This window comes from Lepisosteus oculatus, chromosome 23 (assembly GCF_040954835.1).
Source record: "Lepisosteus oculatus isolate fLepOcu1 chromosome 23, fLepOcu1.hap2, whole genome shotgun sequence".
In the NCBI taxonomy this organism is placed as follows: domain Eukaryota; kingdom Metazoa; phylum Chordata; class Actinopteri; order Semionotiformes; family Lepisosteidae; genus Lepisosteus; species Lepisosteus oculatus.
This window is the reverse complement of record NC_090718.1, coordinates 12,211,632-12,218,707: the sequence shown is the minus strand read 5'-3', so window position 1 is coordinate 12,218,707 and position 7,076 is coordinate 12,211,632. Positions and strand designations below refer to the sequence as shown.

At 38.6% G+C, this 7,076-nt stretch overlaps 1 long non-coding RNA gene across 1 annotated transcript; it reads right to left on the bottom strand.

Moving 5' to 3' along the window:
- Window positions 1–196: 196 nt before the first annotated feature.
- LOC107075613 (uncharacterized) lies at window positions 197–2,798 on the bottom strand. Its single transcript, XR_011183099.1, has 2 exons — window positions 2,487–2,798; window positions 197–1,944 (listed from the first exon to the last, which is right to left on the bottom strand). It is a non-coding gene; the product is annotated as an uncharacterized lncRNA (long non-coding RNA).
- Window positions 2,799–7,076: the final 4,278 nt, after the last annotated feature.

Below are 7,076 nucleotides of genomic sequence, written 5' to 3'. Positions count from 1 at the left end.
CATGCAGAGACGCAGCACCATCTCTCAATCCACTTGTAATCCAATTTAAGAGGGATTCAAATGTGTGTGGGTTTATAACAGGTACAGATAGACAGACAATGTGCAGAAAGTAACAGAAAACAAAGCCTGGTTAATGTTATCACACAGGATGGCTTATACCGTTTATAGATTTGTTTTCAAACAACAATCAATTCAATTCAATTCAATGCAATTTATTTTTATATAGTGCCTTTCACAGCAAGGTTGTCCCAAGGTGCTTGACAATAAAATTGACGATACATTTTGTCAATACAGAACAGAAGACCAGAAGACAACGGAGGAGAGAAACTCCTTAGTTAGGAGAAAATAAACCTCTAGGGGTCCAAGGTTAACTGGCTGCCCAACTCCTTTGGGCATGCTAACATTTTATAATTAAAAAAAAGGAAATAATGAGGGTATTAATCCATCATGTCTTCTGTGTGTTAGTACATGCAGATCTCAATCAAGAGACTTTATTTAAAAAAAAGCAGCCTTAATCCAGAAAACTACAAACTAGAGCCCAGCGCTCCAGCTGGATTCTAGAGACAGCACTATGTTGCTACAGCAGAGAATTTGACTTGCATATCTAGAGCTCATTAAGGTCTAACATATAGGACAATAATAAAATACAACAACCGTACAATATTACTACAATACAAAACAACATTCAATAACATCGCTCAGTCAGAACTCTTCCAGTACCATAAGATTAAAAACACATGATTTGCTTGTAAAGAGTCTAAAACAATTATAATAATTATAATAATACCTAACTGCAAACATGTTTTTTAAATTATTCAACAATTGAAGGCTCTTAGGTAAAAAGGGAGCACATGCTCTCTTGATCTTTATTCAGGGGATCTGGTACCTCCTCTCAGAGGGTAGGACAGTATATTCTAAAAAGAGCGGATGAGAGGGGTCATCTATGATTTTATGTGCAAGAATAGTAATATGTCGCTCCATTAGACATGTAATTGAGTCCAAGGATGTGCCAGTAATCGTGCCACCAGTCCAGTTCACTTTATTCAAAAAGAGTCAGCACGTGATAAGTACTAGGTGGGCCTTTTCCTTTTCTTAGTCAATTATCTACAAACAAAAAACATCCTACATCTTGAAAAGTGTATTTAAGAGAAAAGGCTGCAAGATTTATCTCCCAACTATATAATACTAACAACATATATGCAAGTAATTCATTTATTTTAAACAAAAATTTGCAGTCATTCGAAATACTATATTTGGGAACTGTAGAACTCTAGTATCTTTTCTTTCTACACCAATATGCTCTCAGATTCCTGAATGGTGACACCAGGAAACAGATCAAACATGGAGATGGTGAGTCGGTTCTTGCTGTATACTGTCGGTATTTATCCATCTTAAGATAAGATCACTTTATTGGCCATAGACAATGTCTTGTATTAGGAATTTTGTCTTTTCGCATACCCCAACTTGCTCTCCATGAGACACACAGACAGGGAGAGAAGCTTGGGGTCAGAGCGCAGGGTCAGCCATTTATATGGTGCCCCTAGAGCAGTTGGGGTTAAGGGCCTTGCTCAGGGGTCCAACGGAGTAGGATTCCTCTGCTGGCCGCGGGATACGAACCGGCAACCTTCCAGGCACAGACACAAATCCTGAGCCACAGAGCCACCGCTCCACCATCTCATATTGCAGAGAGGTAACAGGCAAGAATGACTGCTGTTCTATATACAGCATGGGTTTGATAGGACACTGTTGAGTATTCACAATTGGCGCTGTGTGCTGAGAATCCACCTTTACAAAGTCTCAGAGTCACAGAACCTCCAGGGTATCAGATCCGACTGGTTTGTGGGTTTTTAATCTTGATATAGATACACACCGCAGTGCCCAGGACGAGGAGGAACCCAATGGCCAGACATTTTATCACAACACAGGTGAAAGGATAACCATCTACTGCAAGGGAAAAAACAAACAAAAAAGGTTTCTTATGTTTCATTTTTTCCACTTAACCGGGACAGTTTGGGTCTGTGGATTTAGTATAATTAGGTATAATTTCTCAAATGAAAAAATGTCTACCTTCAAGAAACAGCCACTTACCGACTAGAAACCAAACAAGCATTTTCTTGATCATAAGTTTCCCCCTTTGTCCTTAATTGTTAGTTTTGCGATTCAGTCCCTCCCTGTGCACTTGTCTGTTATTTATCATTTAGTCAATTTTTTTATCACCTTTCTTTTTTATAATCACATTATACAACTTGCAATGAGAAAATTCCATATCTCTGCAGAACTAAAATCACATTCTGCTGTTAAAATTCACTTCACCAGACAAGCATCTCAATAGCTTACTGTCATTTGGCTGTGAGCATTCAATAATTCCTAGGTGTTCTTTGATAAGTGCAGAATGTGGCTGGAAGCGGTCAGAAATAATATGATTTATGTGTATTCATTTAAATTTAAACAGCATTGTGTGAGAAGTGTTTCAGTCGAACATGTACCTGGGCTTTCAGAAACGTGTAGGAAGAAGCTGACGTTCCTCTGTCCATAGCTGTTCTCGGCTACACACCAGTACACCCCCTCGTGCTCCTTCTGCACAGCCTCGATCAAGGGGGTCTGTCCAGGTCCAGTTTCCCCCCCTGTCAGCACCCCCTCACCGGCCCTCACCCACTCTGTCCTGGGCGGGGGGTTACCATCAGCGGAGCAGGACACAGCCAGAGGGGCGCCCACTGACAACCGCACAGCATTCTGGGACAGCACATGCTGGCCACCCACGTGGGCAGAGAGGAGAGTCACGTTCACTGCCCTGGGCCCGTCTGGAGAGAGTGGGAGAAAGCAAAGCACTAGCATCCCTCTGATTACACTTCCTGATCAGGTGTACAATATCACCTACAAGCCAGATACAGTGTTCTCTAGATTTATTCATACCCCCCCCCCAATGAAATGAGAAGAAAAAACACATCCTACAACAGAAAGATTTATGATGTGCCTTGCTTACAAAATGTAAAAAATAAAGCGGAATCTTAAAAACATTGCAGAGTGCAAAGCCAAGTTTGTCCTAAGGATTAATTGTAATCCATGAAAACACATTGCTTTATTTACTTTTCCTTATACACCCCTGTATTAAGTGTTTTCTACATTGAACAATATATATAGAATATAGAATATATAACAATATAGAACTCTTTGCAATACCATTACAAGTACAGTATAATATTTTTAGAGTTTTGAAGCAAGATATATTTAGTCTTAAAGGTCTAAAGGGCCAATGGAATAATGATTATGGTAGAAAAGGTCATTGCAGGTACTGTACAATGATGCCTGATGTCCAACTAATTATCAACAATATTCACAACCTTCCTAGGTCTTTGAACTCACACTTGACGTCCAGGGTAGTGCTCGCCCTCACGCTGTGTCTCCAGGCCGGGTGAGAGGCCTAACAGCTGTACTCAGCCCCATGGTCTGCGGCTGTGGGGGTGAAGCTCACAGAGCTGAGCACAGAGAAGGTGCCATTGCTGTGACTGGTGAGGACAGGGCTGGTGCTGCTGAGAGGCGCTGGGGCATCTCCCCGGAACCAGAGGACAGAGATGCTCTCAGGGTAGAAGCCTGTGATCGAGCAACTCAGGGAGTTTTCTTCACCGGCCACCAGGAGCGAGGACACCTGGACTGCTGTGGTGGAGGGCTCAGCTGGAACACAGCAGAGGTGTCAGAGACCCTGCATTCACACAACAAACACACCGCTAAAAGTACACATGCAAAAATTGAATGTTTTGATTCCAAGAGCCCAATGTTTTGAACTAAATTATGAAATCAATTCAATTAACCTATATTCTGGCTCGTTAAAACTGGGCTAAAGGTCACAGACTTGGGTTCTCAAGCTCTATAGTAATAATTAAGTTTAAAATAAAGACCATTTTAGTCACATTTCAGTTTTTTCTGTGAAAAAATCTAATCTGGAATGTAAAGATTGGTGTAATTCAATACCTTTAAAGTTCTAATGCATTAAAGAACAAAGAGCTCTGCTCCAACACTAGCTACGTGAGCAGAGCACGACCAGCATGATAAAAAAAGAAAATTCTCCCTCACCATAAACTGAAACCCTTGTTCCAGAGCCCTTCACATCTGTGTTAGACTGCGGTATCTTCACTTCACAGTAGTAAACAGTCTCATTCTCAGGCCTGATGTTTTCGGTGGTGATGGAGAATTTACACACATAACGGTCTGCATGTGGGACATCTGAACTGCAATCTACACTCTGGTTCTTCTCCTTAATGTATTTCCTCTCATCTGCTTCCAGAGTGAAAAATTTTCCAAGCTTTTTATGGTCCCCTGTGTAGTTGAAGCTGCAGTGTAGAGTGACCGGACTTCCAACTGGAACACTGATGTGAGCAGGCTGGTAGGCTGTTAATACAGACCTTGGGGTTCCTACAAAAAGGAATGTCACATTAGATAATATAATTTATTTGAATACATAAAAACAATTAAACTAAAATGTTGGGAGTAAATAAAGCACAGGTTAATCATAAAGTAGAGACTGGGGTACCTAAAAATGAAGAGAAAAAAGTCGAAGTTTGGAGTTGATAAAACATAGACCTTACCCACATTATATCACACATACAGACAGTGGATTATTCCATTTATTCTTGAGAGAATTTGTACTTCTTCCAAATATTTAATTCTACGCTAGAAAAATAACATTCATATGAAACCTTGGGTTTCACTCCTGGTTTATTTTTTTAAAATATATTTTTTTCCCCACAAAGTCGGTGAAATTTAATAGCAACACTAAAATCTAATACACAGACTATATTTCTGCTGAGGTTCAGGCTCCGTCGTCAGGCTCCGGATTTGGATTTGCAGATCATTATACGTGTTCATAAACAGTAACTGGACACTACTAATACTTAAACAGGACAGACATGAAAAATACATAAGTGAAAATAGGGTCTGACTGAACCAAAAACTCAGCATATTCTATGTTTTGTGATGCTTTGGCAATATCATCATAATTTCATAAGCTATATAATATCATACATATCATACATATAATAAATTTCATGGTCCATGTTCTCACTCTGCCTACTTTCAGAAAATCAGATAGAGCAAAGCATACTTCCCATACTGTGACTGCTTGCGGTACAGTTCTCATAACAGAAGAGCACAAAAAAAAAAAGACTTGCAGTTGTCCCTGCTGTTAACAATGCTTGCACGCAAGGGGATGACTATGCAATCATCATATTTTAATTTAATTTTTCTTTGCAGTTTTGCTTCATCCATAAAGTTTGAACATTTTTATTTAAAATAGCCGCTTCACAAAAATGTGTATACACAATTTGTCATTTCTACAAGATGAGGTGTTATTGAAAGGGGGGTGAATACTTTTATAAGGGACTATATTAATGAGTTTCATACTCAAAGCACAAGTTTCAGATGAAAATCCACCATGAACAAATTCAGGTGTGACACAATAAAGACTGGCAAGTTGACAGGAAAGTTGAAGTACAAATACAAACTACATATAGTTAAAAGAGAAAAAATGCACAAAGTATCCTTTAAGTGAAGATATACATTTTAAAATTGCTAGCAAAATGAAGGAAGAATATTATATATATCTAATATATCCTTTTAAACCTTAAATTAAATGGAACAGAATGAATAGCCTGTTAAAAGTCTTGCCCCTTTGGTCACTTACTGTATGTATTTTCAGGAAATATTTATTTAGCTTTTTCCTCAATATCAATTACAAAGTATTCTTGGCATTACATTTAGGATTCAAGAAAAAAACTAAAGAAAAACATTTTGTCTGAATTACTACAGTATACTAAAATATTATCCTATTAGTAGAGTACTTTTAAGTCCTCTTTTAGCAGTGTTTGGCTTAGTGTTCGTTCACATGTGACACTAATCTCCATATATACTGTAAATATTTTTTAAAAGGCAGTTCAGGAACCACCGAAAATGAGAAAAAACACCTGAATGGTTTGTTCATTTACGGTAATGTTACCAAAACTAATATAATTTGCTTTTAAATGTTTATGATGAGTACCAGCTCTGTGTGTGTACTCTAAAGATCTTTACTATTGTGTGATCAAAACAGCACAAAGAGCCGTTCAAATCCACTTGTTACGTACCTTCTGTGCACGGGTGAGGGTGGCAGGAGATCATAAAAATCCAAAGAAAAAGAGAGGTTTTGCTGGACATTTCTTCACCTGTCTCGATGTATCTGGCTTGATGCTTACAGGAAGCGAGATAGGCACTGAACTCTGAGCTTTTATCCTGCAAGAGAACTTCTCTTAAAAAGATAAGTCTCTTCCAGGAAGTTAGTATGATGCTACCGGGCTTTACTTCATTTATTTTTTTAAGAGCTGTGACATGACTTTGTCTGTGCGCATTAACTGTCTCCTTGACCACAGGTTAGAACGTACACGCATTTCTCATTTTCTCTTGTATTAATTTTCTAACCGATGTCTGTAAAGAGTGATGACCAAGGAATTAAAAAAAACTGGTGTTGCATAAATTCAAAAATATATATGTTGACAATATCGTGTAAGAATTTTCCATCTTTAGAACGTTCTAAAAACAACATACTAATTCAAAAATATATATGTTGACAATATCGTGTAAGAATTTTCCATCTTTAGAATGTTCTAAAAACAACATACTATCAACATACAACCCTTATATGTATGTAAAAGTATTACTTTTACATACATATACTAACCCATCCTCCAGTCCAGTCCATGTGACTGCCCTAAATCGATGATTGGATGAACAAGACCTTTCTATGATGACCTTTCCTGGTGCTATTCTAAACCCCATCTTAAAACATCCTCCAAGCTCTCACTTTGAAGAACCCCACACAAATGAGGTGGTGAATACATGACAAAGGGACAAAAAGGAGACCCACAAACAGAATCAAAGCAGATTTGGGGGGAAAATTCTTGCTACTGCGCAGGGGTACTGGTGTGATATCTAGTCTGTGGACAGTACTGGTATTTCTATCATTATAGTAGCTCAGGTGCTGCTACTATAGCTGCGTCAGCATGCGTAGGCTGCAAATGAACAAGTACTAGGTTTATTCCATGCTGAAA